This window comes from Marmota monax, unplaced genomic scaffold (assembly GCF_021218885.2).
Source record: "Marmota monax isolate L192 unplaced genomic scaffold, Marmota_monax_Labrador192_F-V1.1 WCK01_AAM20220418_F8-fsc00708, whole genome shotgun sequence".
Taxonomy (NCBI): domain Eukaryota; kingdom Metazoa; phylum Chordata; class Mammalia; order Rodentia; family Sciuridae; genus Marmota; species Marmota monax.
The window spans coordinates 160,524-179,998 of NW_026693949.1; the positions used below are offsets into that span (position 1 = coordinate 160,524).

The 19,475-nt window shown below is 40.2% G+C and overlaps 1 long non-coding RNA gene and 2 pseudogenes across 1 annotated transcript; 1 reads left to right on the forward strand and 2 right to left on the reverse strand.

The window, feature by feature from the left end:
• Positions 1-1,637: 1,637 nt before the first annotated feature.
• LOC124106304 (uncharacterized) lies at positions 1,638-3,743 on the reverse strand. Its single transcript, XR_006856055.2, has 2 exons — positions 3,333-3,743; positions 1,638-1,945 (listed from the first exon to the last, which is right to left on the reverse strand). It is a non-coding gene; the product is annotated as an uncharacterized LOC124106304 (long non-coding RNA).
• A 6,789-nt stretch (positions 3,744-10,532) lies between these two features.
• Positions 10,533-12,777, forward strand: LOC124106300 (dehydrodolichyl diphosphate synthase complex subunit NUS1-like; annotated as a pseudogene).
• A 5,508-nt stretch (positions 12,778-18,285) lies between these two features.
• On the reverse strand, positions 18,286-19,200 carry LOC124106301 (putative uncharacterized protein MSANTD5; annotated as a pseudogene).
• Between the last annotated feature and the right edge of the window lie 275 nt (positions 19,201-19,475).

Sequence of the window (19,475 nt, forward strand, 5' to 3'; positions counted from 1 at the left end):
AGCTATGGTACCTAGATTATAAGTCAATCATACCTTTCTTCATTATCATCATAAGGCAACATATGCTAATTGCCAAGTAAGTCCTTCAGTAACTTAGGTCCCAAATTTCACACTTCCTCTTCTAAATCTGCCCTGACGCCCCGCCTTTTTCTCTAGTCTTTTTTTCCCCCCCTTCATATCAGGGATTAAACTCAGGGGCACTTCTGAGCCATATCCCCAGCCCTATTTTGTATTTTATTTAGAGACAGGATCTCAATGAGTTGCTTAGTACCTTGATTTTTGCTGAGGCTGGCTTTGAATTTGAAATCCTCCTGCCTCAGCCTCTTGAGCCACTGGGATTATAGGCTAGCACCATTCTCTCCAATCTTACTGACACCTGGGGCTCATTACCAGCCCATTCTTTCCTTTAGTTCTAGCATTTTCCTGATTCTTTCCCCTAAGTACAACCAAACATTCACTCAGATCAGAAGTCACTGATGCTATAAGTGTGTAAAGACTGTTACTTAGAAAGTAAATCTATTAAGCTTCCAAGAAGAAAATGGATTGCAATTACAAATTGGTACAAAATATAGCACTTAAAAAAAAAAAGTCTATCTCTACAAAACAAAAAGTCTACCTCTACAAAACTGTTGTTAACCTGTGGTTCAGCATCTCCATGAGAGAACCATAAATGATTTGCAAAGTGTCTATAAACTCCTTGAAATTGTATTCAAATATTGAGTGCATACACTTTTCTAGAAATGGACAGTTGGCCTTTGTTTGCATCACATTCACAACAAAACTATAATTTTTTAAAAAATGAAAAAAAAGAGCAAAAAATCCTTGTTCTACAGGTTTCTGGAGTTCCGCAAGTACAGATTTTTATGAATGGCAGTTATGAACAGATTCATTAACAATTACATAAAAATTACAGCTGTTTGAATTGCATGACTTTTTTTTTTTAGTTGTAGTTTATTTATGTGGTGCTGAGGATTGAACCCAGCACCTCACACATAGTAGGCAAGCACGCTACCACTGAACTACAACCCCAATCCTGACTGCATGACTCTTTAAGAGTAAGGACTAATAGGAATAAAATATTCACAGGCCAAATATCTGTGAGCTTTCCATGTCTTAATGATTCTCACGAAGCAAAATATTTGGTAATTAATTTAATAGTACCAAATGAGATTTAGACTTATACCTGAACCACAGAGCTACTACCTAACTCACCAATTAGCCTTCATCAAATTTACTAGTCACATGGGTTGGTTTTTAGTAGCACAACTGAGAAAATCCATGACACAACAAAACAAGCAAATATAAAATATGATTTCCCAGGTGTTTCAACCTGATAAACAACTGATAGTGGCCAGTTCAATCAAGAAAGTAAACAGTTCAACAAGGACTGTAGTACAGGTAAGTTAGGGAATTAATAGTCAAGTTCAAAGAACAAAATACTCTAGCAATTAATTAAATGATACACTACTATATTTTGTGCTCCTGATCATGCTAAGTTTAAAATTAAAATTCATTTAAGTTATATATTATGTGTATATATACATATATATATATATATATTTATAATATATATATATTTTTTTAGTTAACTAAATCCTAGGCTAATCTTCAGACTAGTCATACATGTAATCAATCTGTCACCTTTGAAGATAATTATTTATTATTAACTTAAACAGGGATTTCTATACCTTATAGATAGAAAACTCAGCTACAAAACTATACAGTGTAAAATGAATACAAATCAATCATTATGACAGATAAACTTGAGAGTCAAAATGAACAAAATATTTTACATCAGCAAAATGTCTCGTCAAATTCTACTCTTTAAGATTTCAACGGGGACTGGGAATGTGGCTCAAGCGGTGGCGCGCGCGCCTGGCATGCGAGCGGCCCAGGTTCGATTCTCAGCACCACATACAGACAAAGATGTTGTGTCCGCCAAATACTAAAAAATAAATATTAAAAAAAAAAGATTTCAATGTAATGTATTAAAACAAATGTCCTTCCCAAATCCATAGAAAAACACTAACTTATTTCAAAATTTCTATTTAGAAACACAAATATTTCCTAGCTGTGAACCATACGTGAAAACTTTAAAGTTTACTATTCAATTCTAAGTATGTTTTCAGGAGTTTTCAACAGTTTTTCTCTTTTTAAAAATATCATTAATGGTAGTAATGGGAGCAGTAATACATAAGTTATTTTCACAAATAATGTACATATAAATTACTCAAGATCCAGGTAAGCAGCTGTGGAAGTTTTCTTATATGTACTATAGTTGCTATAATTAAGATGAATTTTTATATAAAGGATTATTACAATGTAATATCAGATTTACAGCAGATACCAGATAATACATGAAGGCATTTATGTTTTTATCTTAAAAATAAGCTATTGAGCACATTGGGTCATAAGAATATCTAGATAGATATAGATAAGATAGGCAGATAGTATCTGACCTCTAACAGCATACAGTCCCCTAGAGAATGGAAACAAAAAAATGAAAGAGTCCCTCTGTTTTAAATGAATTTTTATAGCATACCACTAGTAGTGTTAACTTGGGTCAATTTTATCTAATACTGACTTCAATGACTTAGAAATCAATATTTACTAATTACAATAATAAGTCCTTCAAAGTAAAATCTCCCCTTATTCTCCTCACTGGATCATAATGTAATACTCCTTCCTTCATCTTAAAACATAACTCCTCTCTCACGACTGTTACCTCAATAATCAACTCTAGATATATGACTCTGCACACCCCACGTATTACTAGGAGGCTTAAAAATGAAGTCAGGATGGGAATACATCTCGGTGATAGAGCACCCTGGGTTCAATCCCCAGTACCGCCACTACTACCCTCAAAAAAACAAGTAGGGATAACAGGCAATGGCAGCACAAGAGCCAAGTTTTGCTTTGTTTTTTTTTGTTTTGTTTTGTTTTGTTTTAATTATTTTTTTATCAGTTGTTCAAAACATTACATAGCTCTTGACAAATCATATTTGCTTTGTTTTGTTTTGTTGGTGCTGGGAAATGAACCCAGGATCCTCTTTGTGCTAGGCAAGTGCACTTCCACTGAGCTATATTCCCAACCTCAAGTTTTAAAGATGAAACAGTCTTCAATTGCCCATTTCTAAGCATATAACCATAAGACTAGTGATACAAATAACACATTAAAAATATGCTCCTTTTTTTGGAGGTGGGGAGGCAGAACCCACCGGGGATTGAACCCAGGACCTCATTCACGCTAGACAACATTCTACCACTGAACTAAATTCCCAGCCCTTTCTTTTAATTTTATTTTAAGAAGAGTCTGAATTGTCAGGTCTGACCTTGAACTTGTGATCCTTCTGCCTCAGGCTCCGGAGTAGCTGGGATTATAGGCATGTACAACTGCACCTGTTTTCTCTTTGATCTCACACAGGACGCTGAAGAGAGCGGGTTTCATTCTATGACAGTTCAGGGCATGTTTCTTTGCTTGCGCCTCGTCCAAGCTCTGGTCATGATCTGGTGGAGGATGTCGCCGATGTCCTGCTTCCTGCCGCCCCTTCGTGGCCGTGCGGGGGAGGCGGCAGGGCCATGCCCCCCTGCACCGAGTGGCCGGCCAGGTTCACCCCGGCCAGAGTCTGCAGCATCCTGGATTGATCGTCCATCCCGCCGCGCGCGGGCGGGAGCGGGCGGCGGCGGTGGCTGAGGCGAAGGCTGAGGCGGCGGCGGCGGCGGCGGCGGCGAGGGAGGAGAAGAAAGAGGGGGAGGGGGAGGGGGAGGCGGCCGCGCGCTCCCCGCCCGCTCTGGGAGGGGGCGGCCGGGCCGGCGGGCCCGCGGCTGAGGCTGTGCGGACCGGCGCCCGGCTCCGGCTTCCGCCCCCGCGGAGGCTGGCGAGGAGCGGCGGGCGGAAGCTCGGGGCTCGGCGGTGGTAGCGGAGGCGGAGGCAGAGGCGCCCGCTGCCCTCACGCGGTCGCCGCGCCGCCTCCTCGCCGCCGCGCGCCCCGCCGGGCGGCCCCGCGCAACTTGCTCCTCAGCGCCGGCCGAGTTGCCGGGACGCCGCCGCCCCCCGCGCCAGCCTGCGCTCTCCCCTCCTTCTGCTGCGGCCGTCGCCGCCGCCGCCGCCGCCGCCGCCTGGGCCAGGCGGGATCCGAGCCCCGGCGGCCCCGGGGGAGGGAGCGGCGGCGGCGGCGGGTGGCGGCGGAGGAGGAGGCCGGCCGGCGGGCCGCGGGGAGCGAGGGGGGCTGAGGAGGAAAGTTTGGGAGCGGGCGGGCCCGCGCGGCGGGGACGCGGAGCCCGGTGGAGGGCCCCGGCGGGCCGCGCGCCGGACGGACAGCAGATTGATGGGGCGGGAGAAGTCGCCGCCGCCACTGCCGAAGCCTCGCACCCAGCCAGCAGCCTCCGCGGACCGGGCTCGAAGGCCGCTCGGCTGAGGGATTGACAGGCTGCCAGTGCCACTCACTCCAATACAGGCCATTTCTTACGGGCCTTTTTTTCTCTTTAGGTCTCAATCAGTCAAGTTCCTTAGGATTGTCTTCGAATTTCCTTTCAAGAGTTTTCTCCTTTTTCCTATTTATTCTTCCTTTCTTGTTTTCTCCCTTCATAAAAAGCCAAGCCCTAAGTGACAACCTGTCCTATGTATTGCAGATATGAAAGTATACAAGACAAAGTACCTGCACCACTAGAGCTTAGGTCCTAGTGGGAGAGAGAGATAAAATGGAAATAAAATACTTTTTATTATGTGCTATGAAAGAAATCAGGGAGGGAATAAAAGAATAACTGTGGAGGTCTTGCTTTGGGTGAGATGGTCAGTAAAGGACTCTTGGCAGATGTGACATTTTGAGAGAGAAAGGAAAAAGAAACTGGCTACATAAATAATGGGACAAAACCCATTTAATTCCATAAGGAAGTCTAATTTAATTACCTAAGGAAACAGGAGTGAAGATACTCTTCAAAGTTTTATAATAGGAAAAATATTGGAGATAATATAGATGTTTGTGTTAGCTTTATGTCACTGTGACCGAAATGCCTGACAAGACCCACTTATAGGAGGAGAAGTATCTTTGGTCTCATAGTTTCAGAGGTTCAGTTCACGGTCAGCCAACTACATCACTTTGGGCTTAAGACAAGCTGGAGCATCATGGCCGAATCATGGCCAAAGAGCCCATCAGAGGAAAGTTACTCAGCTGGAGGTGGCCCGGAAACAAAGAGAAGGGAAGGGGCTGCAGGAAAGATATACCCTTCTAGGGCATTCCCCCAGTGACTCACCACCTATAGTCATGCCCCATCTACTTACAGTTACCACCTCAGTCCACTCAAACTAGGATGAGGTTACAGCTCTCAATCTAATTATTTCACCTCTAAATATTCCTGCATTAACACAGGAGCTTTGGGGGGACACCTCATGCCCAAACCATAACAATGATCATCTTAAGGGGTAAAGATAAGCAAAAAATAAACCTGTCTTAATCTATTTCTGCTGCTATAACAAAGTTTCTGAGGCAGGATACTTTATACAGAAAAAAGGTTTATTTAGCTTATGGTCATGGAAATTGAAGTAAATGGCACCAGCATTTACTTGCTTTGGGTGAGGGTCTAGTGGCAGATGGCATCACAATGGTGGGTGCATGTGTAAGACTGGCAAGCAGCACATGCAAAAGAGGCATTCACAGGAGGTAGCAGGCTCCCTTATAATAACATTCTTTCTGGAACTAATCAAGATTTCCAAGTTGAATTGACGTTGTTTTGTTCTCTTTATCCTGATCATTAAAGCCAACTTTTCCAGAATTTGTATTGATTGATGATATCTGTACAAATGGAAGAGTGTTTTCTGTGTTTCAAAGTTTTAAGCAAATAATCTGAGAAGTATTTTTCAGAAATGTTTGATATTGTCTTCATAGTGCTGCCTATAATGAAATCTTAAAGGCACACACACACACACATAAAGTAACTTTATGAGTAATGGGTGTATTAATTAGCTTAATTGTGGTAATATAAAAGCATATATAAAAGTATCAAGTTAAATATTAAATATATGCACTATTGTCAATTGTATTTCACTAAAGCTTAAAAATGAAAGACTTTTCAGTCAACATTGTGAATGCAGGTAAAAACAGACAAAACAAAAACTACTTTGGATATGTGTATGTGTGTGTCTGTGTGTGTGTATAAATTCTGGAATATAAAATTGGGCATTGAAAACCAATGGAGCTAAACTAGATTTCTAAAACTGAGGAAGTGCTTTATTTTATTTTATTTTATTTGCTCCTTTTAGTTATACATGACAGTAATGTGTATTTTGACATATTTATACAAACCTGAAGTATGTCTTATTCTAATTGGGATGCAAGTCTTGTGACTGTATGAGCTGTAGAGATTCACAGTGGTATATACATATCTGTACATAGGAAATTCATGTTAGATTTAGGCCACTGTCTTTCCTATTCCTATCCCCATCCTGTCCCTTCATTCTCCTTTGTCTAATCCATTTTTTTCCCCTCTGTCTCTTTGTTGTGTGCTAGTATCCAGATATCAGAGAGAACATTTGACCTTTGGTTTTTGGGAATTGTCTTATTTCATTTAGCATGATAATCTCCAGATTCATTCATTTACCAGACAAAGTCATAAAGTCATTCTTTTTTTATGGCAGAGGGATATTCCATTGTGTACATATTTTCTTTATCCGTTCTTCTGTTGAAGGGTACCTCGGATGGTTCTGTAGCTTAGCTATGGTGAATTGAGCAGCTATAAACATTGAAGTGGATGTGTCACAGTAGTATGCTGATTTTAACTCTGTTGGATATATACCTAGGAGTGGTATAACCAGGTCAAATGGTGTTTCCATTCTGTTGGGGCAGGCCCAAAATGGCTGTAGTTAGGTTCCCTTACTGCAGCTAAGTTATATTTTCAGCATGTAGACAGAGCTAGGATCCGGCTATGTTATGATTAGTCAAGGCCAGAAACACTCTGAACATTAACTTGTGAGACACACCCCCCCCCTTATGTAACTGGTGGCAGTGTTAAAAGGGCATATAAAAAGGGAAAATAATTGGGGTGAAATGGGCTAATGGGGGACTAATGGAGACAAAATGGGGGGAAAATGAGAATTAAAATGGACCTGGCTGGGAGCTAGAGCTGAAGCTGGGGGCTGGCTAATAGCTATGGCTGCCCCTGAATAAAGGATGACCAGTATTCCCACTGTGCCTCACATCTTCTTTCAATTGCTCAATCTTTGAGCCTTGTTTCCTGGGTCAGAGCCTCTGCACAACACATTCCTAGTTTCCTCTGCATAATACATTCCCAGTTTTTTGAGGAATCTTCATACTGCTTTCCAGAGTGATTACACCAATTTGCAGTCCTACCAGAAATGTACAAGTGTACCTTTTCCCCACATCCTCACCAACATTTGTTGTTGCTTGTGTTCTTGATAATTGCCATTCTGACTGGAGTGAGATGAAATGTCAGTGTAGTTTTAATTTGCGTTTCTCTAATTGCTAGAAATATTGGACATTTTTTTTTGTTTATTTGTTAACCATTTGTATTCTTCTGTGAAGTGCCTGTTCAGTTTGCTTGCCAATTTATTGATTATTTGGGTTTTTGGTATTAAATTTTTTGAGTTCTTCATATATTCTGGAGATTATCCATGTGAGATACTAGTGGCAAAGATTTTCTCCTACACTGTAGGCTCTCTCTTCCCATTCTTGATTGTTTTCTTTGCTGTGAAGAAGCGTTTTAGATTGATACCATCCCATTTATCGATTCTTGATTTTACTTCTTATACTTTATGAGTCTTATTGAGGGAGTTGATTCCTAAGCCAACACAGTGGAAAGTTTGGCCTTTTTTTCTTCTAGTAGGTGCAGTGTCTCTGGTCTAATTCCTAGGGTTTTGATCCACTTTGAATTGATTTTTGTGCGAGGTGAGAGATAGGGGTTCAATTTCATTCTCTATGTATGCATTTCCAGTTTTCCCAGCACCATTTGTTGAAAAGGCTTTCTTTTCTTTGAAGCATGTTTGTGGAGCCTTTGTCTAGTATGAGATAACTGTATTTGTATGAGTTTGTCTCTGTGTCTTCTATTCTGTTCCATTGGTCTTCATGTCGATTTTTGTGCCAGTACCTTTCCGTTTTTGTTGCTCTAGCTCTGTAATATAGTTTAAGGTCTGATATTGCTTCACTTTTCTCACAAGGATTGCTTTGGCTATTTGGGCCTCTGTCTGTAGGGAAGAGAGGGTATGCCAGATGTAGTGGTGCACATCTGTAATCCCAATGACTCAAGAGTCTGAAGTAGGATCTCAGGTTCGAGGCCAGCCTGGGCAATTTAGTAAGACCCTGTTCCAAACTAAAATAAATAAAAAAGGTCTGAGAGTGTTTTTCAGTGGTATCAGTATCAGGAAAAACAAAAGAGAGAGACATCTACCCTTGAAGTAAATTCAGGTATAAAATACAATAACATTAACTATAGTGACCATGCTGTATATTAGATCTCCAGAGCTTATTAATCTTGAATAAGTGAGACTTTGTACTCTTTGGTCAACATATTCCCATTTATCCCTTCAATCCCCCATAAGGGATTGAACCCAAGGATACTTAACCATTGATCCATATTCCCAGCCCTGCTTTTTTTCCCTCATATTTTTTAATTTGAGACCAGGTCCCACTAAGTTACTCAGGGCCTCACTAAGTTGCTGAGGCTGGCCTGGAACTTGTGATCCTCCTGCCTCAGCCTCCTGAGCTGCTGGGATTATAGGAATGAATGTACCATTCTGCCTGGCCCATTTGAGTTTTTTAAAAAAATGGTACTGTAGCAACTGGATATTCATAGACAGACAGACAGACAGACAGACACACACACACACACACACACACACACACATCTGCTGCGTGACCAGCATGCTAGCTTCATACTAGAGGTTCTAAACATAGAAGTTAACTGAGATCAAAATAAAGACACATAAACTCAATTTACCTTTTTCTTGCCCAGCTAAGAGTCGGCCCTTCCTGGCTCCTGCTTCGAGCTACCTGACACAAGAGACCAGCAGGAGAGAGGGGAGAGCACGCCAGAGAGTGGGCTTTTATTGGGGAACAAAAAATTCAGGGGAAAATTCCATCCAATGAAGGTCGAGGGGATAGCATTCCAAGGTCAGGGTCAGTGATTGGTTTCAGCTCTTGCACCTGAAAAGGGTGGGGGATAAAGCTCTGACACAGCTGGCCTGAGTGCCTCACACCCAGTCAGGGAGGTACCCAATCACGTGTGAGAACGGCTTCACACACACACAAATGATCCTTGACCTAAACTTCAAGATTTATCTCAAATGTTTCCGGGACTTAAATGCAATATCTAAAACTATAAAAATTTTAGAAAAACAGCAGAAAGTCTTCAGAATATAGGACAAAGGGTTCTTCAATTTATACTGAGTGCTGTACCCATTAAAAATGGATAAACTTGATCTTTTAAAAATGTTTACTTTGTGAAAGTTCATGTGAAGAGGATGAAAGACAAGGTACAAGCAGGGAGAAAATATTTGAATAGCCTACATTTCACAAAAGACTAGTATCTAGGCTGGGTGTGGTGGCACTATCCTGTAATCTCAGCAGCTCAGGAGGCTGAGGCAGGAGGACTGCAAGTTCAAGACCAGCCTCAGCAATTTAGCAAGGTTCTAAGCAACTTAGAGAAACCCTGTCTCAAAAATAAAAAAATAAAAAGGGCTGGGGTAAGGCAAGTATGAGGGGAGGTTGGGCACTGAATTTTTAGGCCAAAGACTGATATTACAAACTATTTGCTAACTATAGAACCTTGGGCACATCAGTTAACTGCTCTTAGATTCACTTTCTTCATCTGTTAATTGAGAAGAATGTCTGTGCTGCCTACCTCACAGTTGTTGTGAGGGTCAAATGAGAATATATGTGAAAGATTTGTAAATTAAAATTTTAAAAAAGGGCTGGGGATGTGGCTTAGTGTTTAGTACCCCTTGGTTCAATCCTTGTTACCAACAAAACAACAAAAAACTTATATCTAGAATATATGAAGAATCCTCAAGTCATAACAGTAAAAGCAAAGAATCCCCTAAGAAAATGGCCAAAAAACATGAAGGGACCATCACTGCCATTGGAGGACTGAAAAATGGAAACCATTATTAGGTATTACTACTCTGGAATGCTGTGGGGAGGGAACCTAGCCAGAGGCCAGCATTGCAAGCTCTTTTCAGGGAACTCTGGAATGGGCTGGGCCAGCTGATGCCATTCACTATTAGAATGGTTAAAATTCAAAATAAGGGCTGGATTTGTGGTTTGGTGAGTTTATACTTGCTTGGTATGTGTAAGGCACTGGGTTTGATTCTCAGAACCCCATATAAATAAATAAATAAATAAAATAAAGGTCCGTTGACAACTAAAAAAAAATTATAATAGGGACAACACCAGACACTGATGTAGATACAGAAAACCTGGATCACTCATATGCAGCTGGTGGGAATGTAAAATGATATAGCCATCCAGTAAACAGTTTGGCAGTTTCCTAAAAAAAAAAAAAAAATTAAACACGTGCTAGTCATGGTAGCATATACCAGTAATCCCAGTGAGTCCGGAAGTTGAAGCAGGAGGATTTCAATTTCAAGGCCAGGTTAGGGAGCCCCTATCTCAAAAAATGGGATATAACTTGGGGTAGAGCACCCCCAGGTTCAATCCTCAATTCCCCTTCCCCCCAAATTAAACACACCCCCAGAAATTTCACTCTTGGGCACTTATCCCAGTGGATGTCCTGTAATAACAGAAAAACCTGTGCCTAAATGTTTATAGCAGCTGTAATCATAATATCCCCAAACTGGAACCAATCCAGAGGTCCTTCGGTGAGTGAATGATTAGACAAATTGTGGTACAGTCAGACCTTTGTACCCTACTCTGCAATAAAAATGCACAAAACCCTGATACACAACTGGATAAACTGCCAGAGAATTATGGCAAGTGAGAAAAAGATAAAGTGAATCCAAAAGGCTACATATCATATGATCCATTTAATTAATACTCTTGAAATGACAAACATATAAAAGGGGAGAATGATTCAGTGGGTGTCAGGAGTTAAGGAGGGGAAGAGGGTGAGAGTTGTGTATAGCTGTTAGAAGGGAATGTGATGGCTCATGGATTCTTGGGTGATTGTGTTGATTATACCAATGTCAATATCCTGGTTATGGTAATATACTTCAGTTTTCCAAGATTTTACCACTGGGAGATCCTGGTTGGATGGTTTACGTCTTTAATGTCCCCTAAAAAATTGGAAGCTTGTGCCCAGCCCATGGTGCTATTAGAAAGTGGTGTAACCCTTAGGAGGTGGGGTCTTGTGAAAAGTTAGATCTGGGGGATGTGCTCTTGAAGGGGATTTGGGGACCCCATACTTCCTCTTCCTCTATCTTTGCTTCCTGGCTGCCAAGAGATGAGCAGCTTCCTCTGCTACTGCCTTGCCACAGGCCCCAAAGCAATGGGGCCAACCAACCACCAACTAAAGTCTTCCAAATTGTAAGCCAAAATAAACCTTTCTTCTTTTTTCTTGGGTGTTTTGTTATAGTACTGCAAAACTGGCTAACACACTGGATAAAGAATATTTCTTTGGGATTTCTTTTGCTGTGACTATGACTACATGTGAAATGCTAAAAATCTCAAAATAAAAAGTTTCCTTAAAAAACAGATCACCAAGGAGGATGACTGTGGGGGTGAGGTAAGAGGTTATGTACTGGCAAAGGAAAAGGGTTCAGGAGGGAGGGCAGGTAGGGGGATGCAGAGCTATTGGCCTGCTGGGCACCAGGGGCTGATAAACAGCTGCCAAGGGTGCCCAAGCACCACTGAGCTAGTGTGCAGATACTGCTCTACTAGCATCCACTGTTCACCTCCTAGCCGTGCCTTCACCTTGGGATGAACACCTGCATCTGGATCTGAAGGCGAGGCTGTTTAGGGGCTCGGCCTTAGTCTAGTGCCGCTGGGCTTCACAGTACCTGGAAGCAACTACAGTAACCACAGGCACCCTCCTATCCCCTGCACTGAAGGCAGTTCCCTGGAGAAGGTGTCAGTGCTCATGGGCTTGGTGATTGCAGAGGAAAGGCAGGAACCCATATTCTTGGAATTCACACGCCTCATAGTGTGATGTGTGGTAGTGGGCATTGCCTACATTAGCGATTATCACCACCAAGGTTTTTTTCTGTTTTCTTTTGGCACTGGGGATTGAACCCAGGGGTGCTCTACCATGGAGATACATCATACCCAGCCTTTTTTGTTTTTATTTAGAGATAGGTTCTCACTATGTTGCTTAGGGCCTCTCTAAGTTGCTAAGACTGGCCTTGAATTTGAGATCCTTCTGCCTCAGCCTCCTAAATCACTGAGGTTACAGGTGTGCAGCATACCAGGCCCACCACTGTACCTTCAAAAGAAAGAATTCCTTGATGGATGAAAATTTGAAACAACAGCAGGAGTTTTCAGGCCTAAGTTGTTCCAGCTACTCACCAGAGTTTGCAAATAGTCATGACAAAGATGATCAGGCTTTAAATTGTCATTAGGTAGTGAAAGTGCTGTCCCCATATGGAAGAGTAGATATTGTGAGAGCTGCTTAGGACTTTTGCCCATTTAAATGGTTTCCCTGATCCTGGTTTAGTATTGAAGCTTGGTACTGTGGATTACACATTATACTTTGTTCCCAAGTGAATCAGATTGACTAAGATTGTCTTTGTCTTCCTATTTAGACACCACTAATGAGGACTTTGTCTCTGCCCTTCCTCAATATGTATCCCATGAACAGTATATGGGGAACTAGTGATCCTAAACAGTCCTAAAATTCATTTGGAAGAAGAAAAGATCCAGAATAGTCAAAACAATTCTAAGCCAAATAAATAAATAAATAAAAATAAAGCTATGCTGGAGGCATCACAATATCTTGATTCAAATTATATTAAGAGCTATAGTAAAAAAATTGCACAGTACTGGCATAAAAACAGATACATAGACCAATGGTACATAATAGAAGACACAAATAAATCCACACATCTACAATCTTCTGATCTTTGACAAAGGTGCCAAAAACATACATTGAAGAAAGCCTTTTTACCAAATGGAGCTGGGATAACTGGTTGTTATATATAGAAGGATGAAACTAGACCCTTATTTCACTCTGAATAAAAGTCAACTCAAAGTGGATCAAAGAACTCAGAATTAGAACAGAAACTATGTAACTCCTAGAAGAAAACAGGGTCATTACTCCAACTTTTAGAACAGGAAATGACTTTCTAAATGGCCCCTTAAACAGAAAATAATGTCAAGAGTTAATAAATGTATACTACAGAACACGAAAGAAAAAAATTGAGGAAGGCCTTGGAAGATGGAAAGATCTAGCATTTTCTTGGGTTGACAGAATTAATATTGTCAAAATGGCTATACTGGGCTGGAGTTGTGGCTCAGTGGGTGGAGTGCTTGCCTAGCATACATGAGGCACTGGGTTTGATCCCCAGTACCACAATAAAAAAAAAAAAACTAAATAAAATAAAAATATTGTGTTCATCTACTATTAATAATTTAAAAAATTACTATTAAAAAACTAATAATGGCCATACTATCAAAAGTGATATACAGATCTAATGCAATTCCTATTAAAATTCCAATGATGTTCTTCATAGAAATAGAAAAATCAATCATGAAATTTATTTGAAAAATAAGAGGCCCAGAATAGCCAAAGCAATACTAGCAAGAAATTGAAGCAGGAGGCATCACTATAGAGCTATAGTAACAAAACAGCATGGTATTCTCATAAAAACAGACATTAAGACCAATGGAACAGAATAGAAGACACAGTCATACCCACATAAATACAGTAATTTCATACTAGACAAAGTTACCATAAACGTACATCAGAGAAAAGCTAACCTCTTCAACAAATGTTGCCAGGAAAACTGGAAATGCATATGTAGTAGAATGAAATTGAACCTCTCTCTCTCACCCTGCACAAAACTCAAAGTGGATCAAGGACCTAACCTTTTGGTGGAGTTTTTGGATCTAAGTCTAAGATCATATCATCTGCAAACAGTGGTAATTTGACTTCTTCCTTTCCTATATTTATCCTTTTTATATCCTTCTCTTGCCTAACTTCTCAAGCAGACTATTTTTGAGGAAAAAAGTTGTCCTGGTAACTTCTCACATGCTTGTATAAAAACAGTTAATGGGAAAATTTTAACCAACTTTGAACCATACTACATAGTATACTACTCTTTGCACAAAATAAGAATCAAAACTTATTTTTCTTTTCTAGGAAAATATCCACTTTTACTATTGGGATTACAACTTATTCACCTTTTGTTCAGTATTTGACTGCCTAATTCAATATCTAAGTTTTTTAAATTCTGCATTTCAGTATAGTTAGAATTCTTTTTCAAATGTTCTTCACAACCCAGAACACAGACACCAAAGCAACATTCTCAAGTCACCTTGTTTAACTATAAAGAAGTAAGAAATGAAAATGGACGGGTTTCTGAAGATGAGTACTCTCTCTGCTCTGAAGATGAGCAAGCTTTCAACATTTAAGCAGAGTAGAACTCCACTCCTGAAGTTCCTTCAAACTGAGAATATTTCCACTTAATAAGTCAATCAATATATTGTTCCTAAAAATGAAAGTTTGATCACTAGGGAAAACTGAACAAAAAGTGTTTTCTTCACCCCAAACAACCACCCAAATGGCTCTCATCACCCCCTCTGATCCCACAAAGAGGGAAGCAATAGGGTCTAAAGGCTTTAAATCAGAAATCTTGACTTCTAAAACCCTGGTGCTATTTATTCAGAGTGGTAGGTCTATGTACTGTGGGAGACCAACCTTACACATGACTGGGTTATACTCCCCGGCTGGGTGTTGAGGCGCTCAGTCACAGAAATGTGGCAGAGCTTTCCCCACCCTTCTTGGGTTGGAGGGTCAGTGTCTTGTGCATGGTTGTATCTTGCTATAGCCCCATGGGTGAAGTTACGCTCACCTGTTCCTTTGTAATATGACGCCTTGCCCTGTTTAGGATAGAATCTTCCATGGAAGTATCTTGTGTGTGTCCCCTTCTCTTACTGTGCCCTTGGGTGTGGCCTACCCAGGTGTCAGTCAACCTGCTGACAGTGGACATCATGAAGATACTCAGTCCCCTGAAACCTGACTCCTTGCCTCATTTGAATAGCTTCTCCTCAATAAAAGGGGTCAGCATGTGCTCTCGCTCTCTCTCTTTCTGCGGACCCTTAAGGTCAGAGGAGCCGTCACAGCGACCCCAAATAAAAAGGTATTTGTGTCTCTTGTGTGGTTATTTCGTGCAGCCCAGTAAGCCCAGTTCAACTGGAGTGACCCCTGAGCCTTTTAGTCGTGAGAACAGAAACCCGGCAATGTACTGTGTTCTCTAATACTTCCCTCATTTTTTAATTTTATTTTTTGTATATGAGATTTTAATTTGCCTAAATTGTTTAGAATGTTAAGTGAAATTCAATCAAAATCACAGAATTTATTATAAAATAATAGTAACTGAGACCATACAACCTGAAAAAAAAGATCAATCATAGAGAAAACTATAGCCGAACTAAAGACACTTAGAAGTAATTATGATAAAGCCAGAACACTTCAAATTTCTAACGAAAATATGACTACTTAGTAAATATTGATGATAGAATGATTTATGAACAAAAATATTTGTATAACTACATTACAATATATAAAATCAATTACAATGCATTAATGACCTAATTATAAATGCAGTTAATATCTTCAAAAATATGAGCAATTAATGTCAGGCCTCAAAATAAGATTTTTAAGTAGAAACATGCTAAAATAAGATTTTTAAAGTAAAAATATTTTCAAGTATTCTCAATATCCTAAAATATTCATTTGATGATTATTCTTTTTTTTAATTAATTTTTTATTTATATATGACAGCAGAATGCATTACAATTCTTACTACACATATAGAGCACAACTTTTCATATCTCTGGTTGTATACAAAATATATTCACACCAATTCGTGTCTTCATACATGTATTGGATAATAATGATCATCACATTCCACCATCATTTCTAACACCTGCCCCCCCATTCCCCTCCAACTCCTCTGCCCTATCTAGAGTTTGTCCATTCCTTCCATGCTCCCTCTCCCTACCCCACTATGAATCAGCCTCCTTATATCAGAGAAAACATTTGGCATCTGGTTTTTTTGGGATTGGCTAACTTCCCTTAGCATTATCTTCTCTAATTCCTTAGAAAAGTTGGAATGGAACCACCATTTGACCCTGTGATCCCACTTCTCGGTCTATATACAAAGGACTTAAAATCAGCATACTACAGTGATGCATCCATTTCAATGTTTATAGCACCTCAATTCACAAGAACCAACCTAGGTGCCCTACCACAGATGAATGGATAAAGAAAATATGGTATATATAAACAATGGAATATTACTCAGCCATAAAGAATGAAATTATGGCATTTGCTGGTAAATGGATGGAACTGGAGAATATCACGCTAAGTGAAATAAGCCAGTTCCCCAAAACCAAAGACAGGATGTTCTATCTGATATGATAACTCATATGATGCTAACTCACAATAAGGGAGGGGAAGATTAGTTGTTCATTGAACTAGACATAGGGGAAGAGAGGGAAATGGGAAATAGAAAGAATGATTCATACAGATATTTTCTATCCACATCTATGAATATATGATGAATGTAACTCAGCATCATGTACAACAATTATGGGAGTCTAACTAGAACAAGTCATACTTATTTGTATATATATAAAATTTCAAAATATACTCTACTATCATTCAAAAAAAAGTTTTAAAAACAGAATGGGAGAAGATCTTTGCTAGATACTCTTCTGACAGATATTTATATCTAGAATATATAAAGAACTAAAAAATCTTTACACCAAAAAAAAAAATAAATTACCCAATTGATAAATGGGCAAGAGAGCTAAACAGACAATTCTCAGAAGAAATGCAAATGGACAACAAATATATGAAAAAATGTTCAGCATCTTTAGCAATTAAGGAAATGCAAACTAAAGCCACACTGAAATTTTATTTCATCCCACTTAGAATGGCAGTCATGTAGAATACAAATAATGAATACTGGAGAAGGTTTAGAGTAAAATGAACACTTTTACACTGTTGGTGGGATTGCAAATTCGTTCAACCACTATGGATGTTGGTGGGATTGCAAATTCGTTCAACCACTATGGAAGTCGGTATGAAGTTTCCTCAAAAGACCAAATGGAATTACTCTTACTAAAGGCTGTTGTGAGACAATACATGAAGATTGAGAAGGTTTTTTGAAAAAATGAGCCTGTTCCTCTTTGAAATAACATCTGAGATTTTTATTCAGTAAATCCAGTGATGACTTTGTACAAAACATTAAGTAAGATTGAGGCCTCTATGGGGAATACTACCAAAGTCCACAAAAAATAATCGAAATAATTTTACATCCTCTCTTTTATGAAAGAACAGTGTTATTACTATTATTTTTAAAATGAACAAATGATACAGGAATATGCCTGTAATTCCAGTGCCTCTTCTGCAGGAGAACTGCAGGTTCAAGGCTAGCCTCAGCAATTTGGTGAGGTGTTTCAAAATAAAAAAAATAAATAAAAAGGGCGGGGATGAGGCTCAGTGGTTAAGTGCCCTTGGTTCAATCCCTGGAACCAAACAATAATTTTTAAAGAAACTAAAAATGGTCTAGGGATATAGATCAGTGGTAAAGTGCCCCTGGATTTAATTATGAGTACTACAATCCATCAGTCAAATAAATGATCTTTTGACAGGTGTTTGAAAAAATAGACCACCAAGGAATATGGAAATGAATAACATGCAGGATGATTATACCACCTATGTATGTTTTTATCCTAAAAACTTATTCTTTACCTAAATAAGAAAGACCATCTTCGAGGCTTTGTTTTGTTTTCTCTGCAGTGCTGGAGCTCCAACCCAGGGTCTTGTGCATGTTAGGCAAGCACCCCACTGAGCTCCAACCCAGCCTCCATCATTTTCAATTGTAATAGGAGAAACTTGAGGCTCAGAAACACTAAGTTCTATGATCACAGTTAGAGGATGAAGACAGGACGGAACACAGTTGTCTCTGAAGGTAAAAATTGCCTCTGTGGAAAAGGAGTCTTTTCCATGTAGGAAGCATTATGGGAGAAGGAAGGAGGGTAGGACTCAAGTCACCCGAGTGGCTGAACACCTGCCCTGCCCCCTGGCTTCTCTATAATTATGGGTTCCATCTGAGCCACAAGCACAAAGCAGAAAGGGATGAGACTATGGTCATTCAATTAATTTCATATTTTATTCTCATTCAATTGGATGGGGAAAGGAAAGAATCACGAGTTACAGAGTTGGATTGTTCTGTTGCAGGGTGGGTTATCCTGGAAGGTTCATGTTCCAGGGTTCCCATCCGGGTGCCTGAGGATTTTCCATGAAGATCACAGGTGGAGGGACCCACAGCAGCTCCTCAAAGGAAACAGAAGCACCGCAGTCCTCGGGCTGGTGTTCAAGAGCTAGCAAGTCAGAAGCAACATCTGTACAGAGAAGACCTGAGAGAGAGGGCACACAGAGAGCTCAGGACATGTCACCCACCTGAATCCTTGCCTACGACATTGCCTGGCCCTGGGTTTGTGTCCATTCTCAACAAGTCTATAAGCAAAGTCCCTCAGGTCACTCTTTTGGGATTTAACTAAGAAGAAATAGGAGAAAGAGGGACAGTTGTACCAAAAGAGGCCTGTCCTATACTGTATATAGAAGGACCCTGTGGGCAGGATCCTGTCCTATCATTCCCTGCCCTGAGGATTAGGCCAGCTGATACAATTCACAAAAGGACCTTGAAGGTGAGTACAGAAAGAGACAAACCTGAGAGGTCATGGTCTTCCTGTCTGTACCCCAGGATTCTGTGCAGGGCTTGTCTATAAGGACAAGGCAGAGGTTCACTTCTTGGTCTCTTGTAGGCCTCACAGATAGTCCAGTACAGATCCTGCAAACTTGTCAGCATGTGGGAACATTTTTTCCAGCTCTTCTTTATGCCTCTCTGATTAAGACGCTGGGAAATTGCTTTTGATATTACATGATTATTCTTCACTCATGTTCAAGAAATTCCCATTCTCGCAGGAAACTCTGGATTTCTCGATTGTTCCACTGTTTAATTGAGTGCACTGCAAGGAATAGAAGAATGTGGGTGTACTTTGGCATCACTCACCTGCACTTATTAGGGGGTCTCAGAGGCCCTTTCTCTACAGTGGCAGGCCCAAACATGGCTTTATTTCAATTAGTAAAATATGATAAAAATCGATAATGATGAGAAGTCCTGGATGCAGCATCTGCTTTAGTCCCCATGTCCAAAATATATAGTCATTGGGACAAGTCGGGAAAACATGGGAAAGTATATATGATGTTCAAGTTTCATAAAATAAATTTCAGAGAATAGAATAGATAGGGCCTTGATGGTACAGGTTCCCCTGATGTGG